Genomic DNA, 14,379 nt, shown 5'->3' with positions numbered 1-14,379 from the left:
CGGATGTTGTTTGTGCCTCCCACCCCACAGGACTGCTGGTATTATTGTATACTCTCGTACAGACACGCACACATATCCAGGTACCCACAGATTTTGCTCATGGCAGGCCTCAGCTGCTGTGACATGGCACAGGGAATATGAAAGCACAGGAAGGAGAGAGAAAGATGAATAGAAGAAAAGCAGAGCGCTGGAAAGACCGCAAAGTGCCAGAAGCGGAGAGAATGTACAGAAAGGATGGGGATGGTGGCCGAGGAAAACAGATGGAGAAAAATCTAAGAGGGAGCAATGGAGAAGGAATGCTGAAAAGAGGTAAAAGGAGGTGTGTAGAAGACACAGAGGGAGGAGGAGAGAAATCAATGTGAAACGGGCTGTGTCGGGTTATGTGCAAGTGAAGAGGAAACAGAAATACACACCTAAAAATACCCTGCAACTACAATCGACAGCGGGGGAGCGGCGAACAAAGAGGGGGGGAGCAATCCATAATACATGATGGCAATGATATTGTATAGGTGAGGAGGTGTGTAGTCACCTGTTCCAGCATTTGAGACTGCCAGCAAGGCACCCAGATACATGCTGGTCTCCATGGTGATACATGGCGGTAACAACAATGGTGATGATGCTGACGATGATGATGATGATACACACCTGCCCAGAACATGTCTGTCTGTGTCTCAATCTGGCAGCCTGGAACTGCTCAGGTGAAACATACTGAGAACCCTCCCCCCCACCCAACCAACCAAGTGTGGGGTTACCATAGCAACCAGGGGAGTCCCGGCTGAAAGCGGAGACGTTGGCTGGTGACAGAAAGACAGGCAGGTGTGCAGACGGACACAGACATGTAAAAGGAAGTCAGACAGGCAGCAGTCGAGAGACATGAAGACATCAGAAAGGAATCCTAATACTGGCCCTTCGTTAGAGGGTAACTGGACAGACTCGGGTGTCCGGCTCTTCTCTCCGAACAACTGCAGTGTGAGGAGTTTACAGACACGGTCTTAATGACTGAATCTGCACTCTGAAATCATTTAGTGTAAACATCAAGTGTGTGGTTCTCAGTCTTAACCAAATCATCTGGTGTCTGCGTTCTTTTTTCTGAGCATATTCCTGTGGTATTTTTCCATTATTTAACGACAGGACAGCTTAGAACATAGAGACGGAAAGAGGTTTGGAATTAAACCAGGGCCACTGGACTCAGGTCTCAGTGCACTGGGGGTGCCCCTTGCCGGTAGTTCATCTAGTAGAATGCGTCCAGTGTATCAAGGCTGAATCCTCACCACAACAGCCTGGATTCAATTCCATTTCGTTGCATACTGATCTAGTACAGAATGCCAACTCAGTGCAGGTTTTGAATCTTCTCAAGTCTTAGTGGTAAGGGGAAACACATATCAACAGGCAACCAGATTACACTGAAGCTCTGTTGAGTGAGTGCCCTTCTGTCCCACCTTATTTTACCTCGTCTTTGCATTCCTTGCCTCCTTGCAGGGTAGAGTTCCCGCAGATGCTCTAGTTGCTCCACCATTACCTGGGGATAGATACCAGGGAAAACAAATCTTCTTTCTGTTTTGATAGAGCAATGGCAGACATGCTCCCTTTGTGATTTAAATTGATCCTTTATCTTTCCAGGAAAAATCCTGCCCAGTGGCAGACAAAATTGCATCGTGAAAGTGAAGCATATAGATAAGGTAGTAATTATAATATATATTTGGGAGACACATCAAAAAGGCTCAAAATGCCCCCCATCCCACTATATGGATACAAAAATATATATATAAAAAAATGCAAATTGCTATGCTACAATAGGCAACCACATGCAGCCATCCAAAAAATGACTTGCTAACAAGTGGCCTTTTAAAGGATGGAAGATTTCAGCAAGACCATAAAAACAAAAAGCAACTTTACTAACTTTGTAATAAAACCTAATGAACACTCATTTAAAAATCATGAAACATGAATCATAACTGGCTTGCTTGGCCTGTAGCTGGTTACAATTCTGTCAATAGCATTTCACTCTCCTCAATCTCATGCATTAGGTTTTAGTGAAAACAACTCCACCTGCCCCCAGTATTTCACATATTTACTTTAGGAGCTAATGTAGTGCTGAAATAAGCCAAGTGAAGGAGCTTTGAAATTTGCACTGATAGATCGTTTTCTTGGCTAGTTTTGAGGTGTAGCCCTAGACATATACTGCAAGAAAAAGACTAACAAAATGTGCTGAGGGTCATAAATACACATATGTAAACCAGAGAATAGAACTGAGAATGAATTTCTAAAGTACAAAGCTTACTGATGCCAGGGGTAGAAGAGTTCTTTGATGTAAGGATAAGACTTCCTTACGATTCTCCTGATGGAAGCAGAGAGGTCTGTGCTGATGACATCCACTGCAACTCAGAACAGACTGTCCAGCCCTCTACGACTTCCTGCTGTCTCCAAAGCAGGTGTAGCGGTCGCTTCTTTTTTAACACACATTCTCTTTTGTTTTTATGTGACGCAGAATAACGTAGCATGTTTAAAGTAGTTAAACCACTGAATTATACATCAGTGCAGGATGAGCGTTATGTCTCGATGTACATGTTCCTCAGTTATTTAACGTAGAGTTTAAGAGCTATTATGTTCCATTATTCATTGTATTAAGAGTCAATTGACCCGTACTGTTAAAACACTGACGAACACACAAAAAGACAGTCTGTAATATTTTATTTGAAATTTAAAAAGCTTGTCAGAGATTTCAGAAAGACCAAAGACGACATGATTTGGTTTACAAATTATATTTAATTTTTTTTTTAACAAACTATGGCATTTTGTTAGGGTTTTATGTCAGTCCCTTGTGTTTCCCCTCTCCTGTGTTAGTTCTTGCTGTCTGTTCTCTCCATGTGATATGTTGATGTGTGTGTTAGCAGGGCCTACATTCTCCTCATCAACTCACCTGCACAGCTGCCTCTACTCTTCAATCAACTCCACCCTCTGCAAGCTATATTTAACAACCGGCTCATTCCTCCACTCCTTGACAGCCTGAACAGTCACCTCAGCGGTACGACTTCTGGCCTGCACCTGCAAAATGACCTACTCTAAACTTGATCTGTTTGCTAACCCTTTTTTCTTGTGCCTTAAATTATGTTTTGTACTCCTGACTCCGTGCCCTGTCCAGATTTGCCTCCCCCTTTGTCCTCTGTGGATGTTTTTGTTATATTTCTTTCTCTCTTCATCATTGACTCTCCCTCACGAAAGTCATAATTCATCCTGACAGCTATATAAATGTCATGGTGTTGGTACAGCAAATGAAAAGTTGGCATTGCCACAGTCAAGAGGATTCATCTTCTGGGGACCATAAATATCTGAACCACATTCCATGACAATCCATCTAATCACTAGTTCTTTCCCATTCAAAGAACCACATAGCTAGCATGGCTAAAAGTCATAAATGACATACAAGTTGTACATTGCAAGTATAAAAGAAACCGCTAAAGTCTCCAAATTACCCCCATGGGATGTTTGTGCAGAAGCATGTTCCACCTCTCATTGGAAATCGATGAGAGGTGTGTACTGAATATGATTCATGTTGATTGGACACCCAATAAATATAGCCAATATTGCTATTTTTTGTGAAGGCCTCAATGCATAAAGATGAGGCATCTAAGCCAGTGTGAAAGCACGTCTATATCTACAGAAGGTATTAATGTTGCAAACAGATGTTTTAAAGGACATCACTATGATGCACTATATTTAGTTTAGGTGGACTGTAAACTGCGAGAAATATGGATGCTCAAGTCTTGAAATACAGAGGTGAGCAGCAGCACAGAAGTCTGCATGGTTATTTTCCAACAGTCTGCAGCTGGTTAGACAAGATTTAATCAAGGTCACCACTGTGGGTCTGGCATGTGTAACAATGATTTGACAGTGTGTTTCAGTGATTAGAGAGGGAAGATGGAACACATACCTGCCTCTTTTGGTTGGTTGAACAGAGAGCAATCAGCTGGAAAGAAGGTCCTTCGTATATGGAAGCAACACGCTGGAAACAATAAGACTACAATCTTTACTCTGTCTTGCTGGCATCACTGTCAGAATCGGGGAGAATTGCCCACTGGTTGAGTAGGGTGTGTTGAAACTGAAAGAGAAGAAAAGTAATCTTCTCACCAAGCTGCAGTTCAATATTGGATTGAAACTTGCACCAAAATGCACAGGAAATAACTTCTTTAGGAAAATATCTGCTGCAGCTTTCGAAAGGTTTTCTGTAACAATTTATCTGAAGGGATGTGCATAAGACTGACATGACACAATCGCAACCATGACATGACACCTGTTGTGAACGTAAAGAAGTCTTTATGAATGTTAATGACTGGAGTCTTTAAGTGTCAGTTCTGTCACTTTTGATTGAAGGTCGACATTGTTTATGATTATTAGTCATGGCAACTTGACTTTAATATAAACTTAGAGAAACTATTTATCATGATGCGTTAAAGATATATTAAACTGCCACGTGTGGTAGGTTTTGATAATGATTGTGTCATTAATATTTCTGTCGACCTCAACTACAGCAGCACAATTTGGACTTGTCATTACAATGTCATCTTGTGTTATTACACTGTCAAATCCTTTTGTAATGGTGTCGTGAATCATTTTTTGACCTCAACTAAAGTGGTACAATTGGGCTTGTCATTAAGATCATTAATGTTAAAAGGCCATTTTCACAGCAGGGGAATAAGTTGCAAGATGATTTAGGGAATTTTACCTGTTGTTGAAGTAAACTAACAGCTAATTGTGAGCTAGTTAGCTCAGTTAGCCATGGACTTAGTGCTCCTATTACGTGACTCAACCCTGAGCATCCAGAAACAATAAAATCACCTCTGTACTGTTATTCCTTATCTTCAAACTGTCCTCCATCCATAACCATAGGACGCCATATGTATATGTGCTTTGTAAAATCTTAATCCAGAGCAGCTGTGTCTCCTAGAAATGTCTTTCTTACCAAATTTTCATTCTCCTGCTGTCACGATATGCGGGTGTAAATGCATGTGATGTGAGTATTCAAATGCACAGCAAGGCGTTGGTGAGAGAAGCGTGCATGCACAATTAACCTTACCAGAGACAGACAAACACACTGACAGCAGATCTGCTGAAATCTTTAAAGCTAAAACCCAGAAACGCTGTTCAAAATACATTTCATGGAAGTGGAATAGCAGCTCTAGACATCAGTGTCTCAGGACCCTAAACAGTGTGTGTGTGTGTGTGTGTGTGTGTGTGTGTTTGTGTGTATTCTCCAGACTTTATTAATTTACTGTGCCAGTGAGTCAGTGTCCATATTTAATAGCTGTGTGGTTTTTGTGTGTCACAACCCTCGACCCTGCAAGTATTGAGATGTGATTCAGGCAAGGGGTGACAATCCACCACCACCACCAGAGTGAGAGAGAGAGAGAGAGAAAGAAAATACCCATCCACCCACACCAACACACACACTGACACTGAGGCACATGCAATGCTTAACATACACCAGCACACAGCACAGAAACAGATGATTCATTCCTTAAACTGCAGGCAGTATCCAGGTATCTGAAGTGCTTACTGGACTGTGAGAATCTCCAGTTGAAATGCACAATGAGACACAGTGATGCTGCTCAACACTCAGCAGTCTGACCTCGGCTCTGCTCCCAGCACATGCACTTACACTGAGACATTTTCACCAAGTGTTTATAATGAGAGTTTGTGAATGCAGCTTGCTGTAAGACAGGGGAAAGACCCAAACTCAGATAACTGGAACAGGGCTGGTGTAGTTCAGTGATTTACTGGGTAAAAATCAAAGGAAGAGGCTTAGGAGCTCTAAGAAGAGCAGTTGTTACTGAGGCAACTACAAACTGATCAAACAAAAACAATTGGACAAAATTAAACAAAAATGGTAAGAAAAAAAATAGGGTTAAGAAAACATTTCAGTTAATACATTTCTTGAAATAAATATCACTTTTTATGCACAATATATGATCAACTGTTTTCTCAGATTTCTAAATTGCAACTCCCAGTTGCTTATTAATTTCACCATATGAACAATGTTAATGTCTTTATATTCTCATTACGGAGAGAGCCATTCCAGGCCCCACCATCTTCTTTTCTTCTTCTTCTTCTTCTTCTTCAGTGTTGTTTGGGTCATAAGAACTAGCCTAATGCTACACCAATGTTTTGGCCACTTGGGCGCAGTACTTCATAACAATTTTAAAGGGAACCTCCACTGATTTTTACATGTCCAAGTCTCATACAAGTGTGAAAAAGAAACAAATCTCAGGGTGTGGAATTATAAAAAAGTGAGCTTCCAAAACAACATAAAACCCAACACAATGACAGAAAGACCAAAGGAAAACAACATCTTTGGCTCTGCTACACTGATTTTGAAAAGGAAAAAAAAAGACAACAAATAAATATTTGGTGGATCAACCAAACCCACTTTGGGCAGCCCTGATCTAGGCTAGCCTGGAGTAAACTGATGAATTAAGTGAAATAAGTATATGGTGGGCACAAATTAATCATTTGGGTGAGAGATTTCTCGAAAATTTCTGCTTATGTATTTATCAGTCTCTGAAAATAACTGACTTGAGAAAGATAAAAGAACTTTACTCATCTGATATTGCTTTGGTAAGTAGTCATCTAATTCTGTTTTCTTTATGAGAAATATTGTATTTAATTTATTAGGAGTCTGGAGTTGTGAGTTCACTCCCTACATTCTTCCTTCCTTTCTTTTCACCTTTGTCTCATGATGTCACATTTTTGGCAACTTCCTGTTCGATTGTTAGGATTTTTTATTGGAACAACAGACCTGAAAAGTGCCTTTAACTTAAACAGTCTTAACTTATTCAATATTTTCCCAGCTGCTTGTGTAACCTTTCCAGTCTTTCTGCTGCTCTTTCTTGTGTTTTATAGTGTGTTATCTCAAAGGACCTACTTAGGACCTTTATAGGTGCTCCTATTGTAGTGTTTTAGTCTTGTTGCTCTATTTTGTGTTTTAGCATATAATGCACATGTTTGTTTAAACTATGATCAATGTCAGTTGTTCTCCATCTCTGGTTGAGGTCTCAAGGTCATTAAAAGGAAAGAAGAAATAACGTTTTTTGTTTTCTATTGCCTTTCTAAAATACACTAATTGTACACAGCATTGATTTTAGAGAACAAACTGAAGAGAAATGAAACAATGGAGGTCAAAAATCTGCAGGTTTGCTGCAGGTTAGATGAATGTAACAAACCTTTGAAGGTGCTTTGCTGCCTTTACTTCATTTCAAAACTAAAACGTTATGTTATTACACTAAAAACTTTCTGAGGAATTGGGAATTTTACTCTCTAGATATTTTTTGCAAAGCAAACACACATGTACAGCAGAAATACACGTCTGAAATCACTCAGACACAAGCACTGCCTTGTGTCGAGCTCAGCACACACACAGCATCTGCTGTCATGCATGAGCTAATTGCAAGGTGGAAGGGGACTGTAGTTTGCTGTTTTTTTTTCTTGAAAACACACAACTCAGACACACACATGCATGACAGAGACATGCATGCACAAAACAATTCAATTTGTCTTTAATTCTGTGCTCGTGGACAAGGACTACAAATATGTGCACACAGTACAAACATGTGGAAACAGACTCTCTTTTCACACACACACACACACACACACACACACACACACACACACACACACACACACACACACACACACACACACACATTTGCACTCAATACACAACCCTAGCTGTGAGTGTTGACCCTCCAGATGTAGGTCTAGTCTGGTGTGCTGAGCTTTGGCCTCATTGCCTTGTCTGCATGTCACTGGTCTCATGAGCAAGTCTACACACACACACACACACACACACACACACACACACACACACACACACAAATCAAAAACAAGAACCAACATAAACACATGTTGCGAGTGCATTTATGACCTGCATCCAAATTGCTTCAGCTCCTTGGCATCTTCAAATAACGTGAATGCATCAGTGTGTGTGCATCACAGACAGGCAAAGTGTGTGCGTGTACAGCATCAGTGTGTGTGTTCCTGCCAGGCCTGCACTAATAGTCTTAATGCTTCCTGAGGAGTTGCCCAGAGCTGCATTAGCCTCTGGATGAGGCATTGATTTGACGCAAAGAGCCTCAGCCCTCCACCCTCCTCATCCTAACAAACACACACACACAAACACGCGCGCAAAACACACACGCAAAACACTCCACCCATCCAGCCCCTTAAAGCTCTATATGGCCAGGCTTCCTGTCTCGCGCCGACGGGGTTATCTCCCCAATGCAATTAAGGTTCTTTAAAAGTGCATTTTCAGGAAGAAGAAGCATGGGGGTAATGAGGGAGAGTGCTGGCTGGACAGCTCCGCCACTGAGTGCGATGGGAAGCCCCCGCTACTCGCCAAGAGCCTGGCCAGATGCTGAGATGGATGGACACACCCCGACTAAGAGGAGGGCGAAGGGGGGAGAGGAAATGGATACATTACTACTGGGGGAAAATGTGTGTGTGTGTGTGTGTGTGTGTAATATTAGAAGGATGGGGGGCTTATAGTGCAATAATACTTAAAGTAAAATAGGTTTCACAATCATCTTTTCTCTGCTAAGGTAGATCCGCCTTGATCATTGTTGATGTGCAGATCAATATGCAATTCAAAGTTGATTATATCATTCAACTAATAAGGTTTGTTCGGTTAGAATACTCCATCAGATGTCATATTCCATCTAATTCAGGCAAAAGCTTGTCAGTTTGTCCTTTCTGTGTGTTTTGTTATTTGGAGCCAATAGCTTTGAAAACAGCCCTGCAGAAGAAGCATCAAAGTGACAGAATGCTAAACTACAAGTTCTATCTCATAAATAAGTGATAACTAGGACAACTAGTGTTACAACAATTTTTATTTATTTATTTGTTTATTCATTAATCGAGTAAGGGTTATTTAAAATTAAGATGGAAACATTAGAAAAGCAGCAAATTCTTACATTTGGCATGGGGACCAGTTCAGTATTTTTCCTGGATAGATTCCTTTTTTTAATCTCAGACAGAAAAGTATCTACTAATGTTATTAATTTTGAATACAGATGTAACACACATTGTCCTAGAATAATTATGGTGAGTTTATAACAACAATATAACTAATAAATAACAAGGATTAATAACATACAAACAAACATTCACTAAGAGTAAGGTTCACCTTTACCTTTCTGAGTTTATAGTTTATAGGTTCATCCCTGGAATGTGAATAAGCCTCTTTCACACAAGACATTTTAACATGTCACAGAGGAAATTACGCCGGTGCAATCAATAAAATGAATGATGGCTGAATTCCATTTAGCTGCTTCAGTTTCAGGGTCCTGGCATGCAGACGCCTACAGAAACTGCAGTGCACACAGCATTGTTTAACAGAGAGCTCTGACTTTTGTTGTGCAGCGCTTCAGCTTAAAATAATAAAAATAATACTAATAATGCTATAATAATTTCATTTAGTACCTTTAAAAACAGAGTTCACAAAGTACTCTGTTAGACAAGCAGGAGGAGGATACTCAAGAAGACAAAATATCAAAAGAAAAAGTAACAACAAACAGAAACATGATTGGCTGTGCAAAACATAATTTATCATATCATAAAAAAAGCTAATAAATACAAATAAAAGAATAAGAAGAGTTAAAAAATTAAAAGAATAACAAGATGACATCACATAAAATCAAGTCTAGAAAAATGTTTTATAAGAAGTCTCAGTGCTTCTGTTTGGGTAACATTTGCTAAAAACTACAATGTCCTGCAGTTTTAGGAAATCACTGAGACATTTTTAAAAATGATTTGTGAGCCATTTTTAAAAATATATATATATACACACACACGCACACACACACATATATATATGTAATTGAACGGCATGCCATAATATATATATATATATATATATATATATATATATATATATATATATATATATATATATACACATATTTACATCTTCAACCTCATTTAACTGATAATTCAATTGGAAAATGTATTGCCTGTTAAGATTTTGGAAATGAACCATAACTCAGCTAGTGAACACAGAGAAATAATCTCAGTTGAAAATCACATGACACAAAGATGAGTTTATGTCTGTCATAATGTGGGTTTTCAGGTTGACTTTGGTCCTGTAAAGTGGTGCGCCTGCTTGTGCTAAGCCATTTCCCTGTCCAGATGATTTAGACACATTAGGGTTAATGGGCTAATTACTGCGGCTGCTCCAGCTCTCATGCTGCATGTTATGCAATATCTGGGAGGATACAGACAATTGGGTTTCAGCATCTGACACTGATGGAGAATGTCTGTCTGACTGCTTCCCTAAGCAGTCCTCCAACCCATTGCGTGAAACACCACGTACAGTGATTGGATTGGAGCACTTTTTAAAAAATATGGGGGCAATAAACTCTCTCATACTGTTTGGCTCAGTGTGAGGGTCTCCATGAGCGTATGACTACGTTTCCTGACAAAAGAAAAGAAAGAGAAATTGAAAAGGGGACTGTATGTATAAGATAACCTTTTTCAAATGACGCACAAATTACAGCTTTAAAGTTTCGAGTAAAAGAAGAGAGATGAGGAAAAGGGAAGGGGAAAAAAAAGGGAGAGGTGAGAGCGACAGAGAGGGAGACAGACACGGCAGATGTCCCCAGGCTCAAATGAATCATAATGGATTTTCATAAAAAAAGAAAATAGAAGGAAAAAGCAGAGGTTTTGGCAAATGAAGGCAGGAATAATGCTACTGTAAAACTTTATGCGAGGTCAAGGCAACAATCAAAAGCGGGAGGGAGGGCGGGTGAAAAGAGAGTAGAAAAACAAGGATGGCAGGTAAAAAGAATAGAAGAAAAGCAGGCAGATGAGGAGGAGGTATCACTAACACACTAGAAGCTAATAAAGTGGGAGTACTCTCCTCTCGCAGCCTGCCTCTGGTCCTGCTCTGCTGCCCTCAGTAAAACTGCTCTCTTTCTGCAATCAATAGCCCCATAATTTCACCCAAATAGCTGCCCCGGCTGCTGTGAAATGGCGACAAATCACGTGCACAGCAGCGACGGTGGCAGCAGCACTGATGCAGCTCGCTCGGCCCCACAGCTTTGACGACGAGCCAAATATTCTATTTATCTTCCTTCAGATCACTGAATGCAAACTGTGAATAAGATTTGTGAGAAAGAGAGGAGATCCATGAGATGGAGAGAAAAAAAACATGAAGAGCGAGTGCAGCGGCACATATTTAGACAGGACTTACAGGCTGGAGGCAATGAGGCATTTTATACCAGCTGGCTTTGAAGCAAGAAATGGTGTTTTGATTGCATTGTTAGGGCTTTGTTTGAGGCCCGGGCACGTCTCTTCGGTGAGGAACGATGACGTCGCAGCCTATTTTGCGCTTTTGAAAAAAGCCTCGGTGGAGTTTTTCTTTCGTTTTTAGTCACACGCGCTTCATTTGAGGCTCAGAGCACTCCAGTCAGGGTGTGCACATCATGCATCACAATGATAACGAACAAAGAAAAGACAGAGGAGGATTTCTCTTCTTCTGCCTTGAGATGTTGGTGGTGGACTGCTGTCTTAATGGAGCCAAAGTAAAATCCACTCTCTGGCATTTTTTCCTCTAAGTAGGGCCTATAATGTCAAGTTTTCTTCTCCACCACTGGGAATACTTAACCCATCTTAATAGCATCTAGATCACATTTAGAGCTGTTACAGTGACCGTAGCATGAGGCAGGAAACAGGTCAATATGTCGACAGCGGAGATGGTAGGAGAGAGGAAATGCTGGTCTGGGGACCATTACGGAACATAAACCTGATATAGCTATTGGTGGCGGTCACACCTCGAAGGATTAGATATAAAACAGTGTGCACAAATGCAAAAGCAGGCATGCTTACAGATAACATACATAACATTCAAAATCAAAGATGTGATTTCTGAGACATGCGAAGCATCCATACCTCTGAAAGCCTCACTGTGTGTGACAGACAGGCTCTGCTCTCTGAAATGAGTCTTGCAGCCGAGTGCACTCCCCGCCTGTCCCCAAACATCACAATGATGATTACGATCTATCACATCAAACTAGCTGACCATTACTGAGTTGGAAAAGAACAAAGAAAATGATTATTTCTGCTTAACACTTTCCGTCGTTATTATGACGTAACATATATATATATATATATATATATATATATATATATATATATATATATATATATATATATATAACATATATATACTGGCTAGGATACCACATTACATACAATATGGAGTAAAATAGCAGCTGCTAAAATAAATGATTATTGCAATTTTTTTTTTTTTAAATTCGGTTGATTTCAAAGGGTTCTTCTCAAAAAGAAAAACTCTTTCCAGCAATATTCCTTTCCAGAAATAGTGCCTTATTGGTAGAAAATGAGTTGCAATGCAAAGTGCTGAGCCTGTGGAGGATCCAGAGTGACCAGGTAGTGGCACAGTGAAAAACATTTGCACACTGAGGAGCAGTGTTGGATAGCAATGCATTATTTAGCTATGCAGATATTTTTTACATTTTTCAGTGACAAGTTGTGTAAATTTGGAAGATAATTTCTGCCAGTGTGATAGATAGATAGATAGATAGATAGATATACTTTATTGATCCCAGGCTGGGTAAAGAGGAGATCCTGTACATTATTATAATGAGAAACTTTATCCATCCATCCATTTTCTATACCGCTTATCCGTCAGGGTCGTGGGGGAGCTGGAGCCTATCCCAGCTGACTACGGGCGAGAGGCGGGGTTCACCCTGGACTGGTCGCCAGTCAATCGCAGGGCCAACACACAAAGACAAACAACCACACACTCTCACACTCACACCTAGGGGCAATTTAGAGTAGCCAATTAACCTAAGGGCCCAGATCAGGATTCGAACCTGGAACTATCTTGCTGTGAAGCAACAGTGCTAACCACTGCACCACCATGCTGCTCAGAAACTTTATCAAAATATAATATACAATGTATATAACAATGACTTAGTATCTCAAGATAGCGAATTGGTATTTCAAAATCATGAGATATATTTACAAAATAATGAGTTAGTATATCTTTCTCTGTTATAATAACTTCCAGGGTTCTTTTTTTAATTGAATAATTACATCACGCTTACAAATAATGCTTCAGAAAACAGGCGATGCTTTGAAACTCTGTGCCACTGATGAGTGGCATTTACGTGTGACAGAACTCTTGAAGCATTTACATTAAAATGAGCTGATGCTGGCCTGAATCCGTGTGAGACGTAAACTCACATTTTTTTTTAAATGTCATTTTTCAGCTGTGAGAATTACAAATGCATTTATATTCACCCACACTGTAGCTACCGAGAACGAGACAGAAATTCTAAAATATGGACAAATAAAAGCAAAACCATCGGCATGGCTTATTTTATATTTTGTATCTTTTTAAATTTGGGAGAATTGAGCTTTTATGAAAATGTCTTTCCCAGCTTCCTGTCCCTTGGCAGGAGGTTACTGAAACCTCCAACACACAACCTTCATCTTCTCAGACTTTGTGCATTGCAAAAGGTAATGTAAGCTGGGCAATTTTTGTATGCAAAATATTCATATATGCAGGCAAGCCTGCGCCGCAGCGTTTTACACCTACACACAGCACTGTGACGGGCAGACAGCCTGTTACACAATAAGATGCCTCTCCCTGGAGAGGTCTACTAAAGACTGGGAGTTAAATCTGAAATGGCTCGCTGTTAAGGAGGAAGAATGTTTTTGTTACAGCTGCAGATGAGGAGAAAGTGATTGAAGGCTGCAAACGGGGGAGGTGGCAGAAAGGGGGATGGGGGGAGAGGAGGGGAGGGACGGGAAGTTGGAGGATGATGAATACAACAAAGACACTGTAGTTTAGGTTATGATGAAGCGTCACAAGTGCACAATAACATGAAGATTATTCACTCCCTTCAGCCATGCAGCCTCAGCCAATGAATCCGAAGGCATCAGTCTGGGAAATGCTCCTGCTTTTATTTTTCATGTCATAGCTAATGCAAAGCGGCATCTGACTGGAGTGCAGCGGTTTTGAGTTGGAAGCTAGTAACTCTGGATTTATGACCAGATTACGAAGGCACAATTTGTTTATAAAACATCCTGTGGGGGAGGAAGAGAACCTACTCCCTCTCTTCTTTGTTTCAGGTAACTACACTAATGGAAAAATAGTTATAAATATTATATTCTATTTCTGCCCCTAAATCCTACACGCTTCACCTTCAAATATATCTTTGTACAGTTTTCAAATGAGAATATGCCAAAAACGGATTGCAAATGACCACATTCGTTTTTAGCTATGTTCTACACAGCATCCCAACTTTTTCTTGTAAGTTTAGTGTCTAAAACTGGACATGGTGATCTGCTCCTCCTTCCCGC

Source organism: Scatophagus argus, chromosome 9 (assembly GCF_020382885.2).
Source record: "Scatophagus argus isolate fScaArg1 chromosome 9, fScaArg1.pri, whole genome shotgun sequence".
NCBI classification, from domain to species: Eukaryota; Metazoa; Chordata; class Actinopteri; family Scatophagidae; genus Scatophagus; species Scatophagus argus.
The sequence above is the reverse complement of the archived record's forward strand: the minus strand, read 5'-3'. Positions refer to the sequence as shown.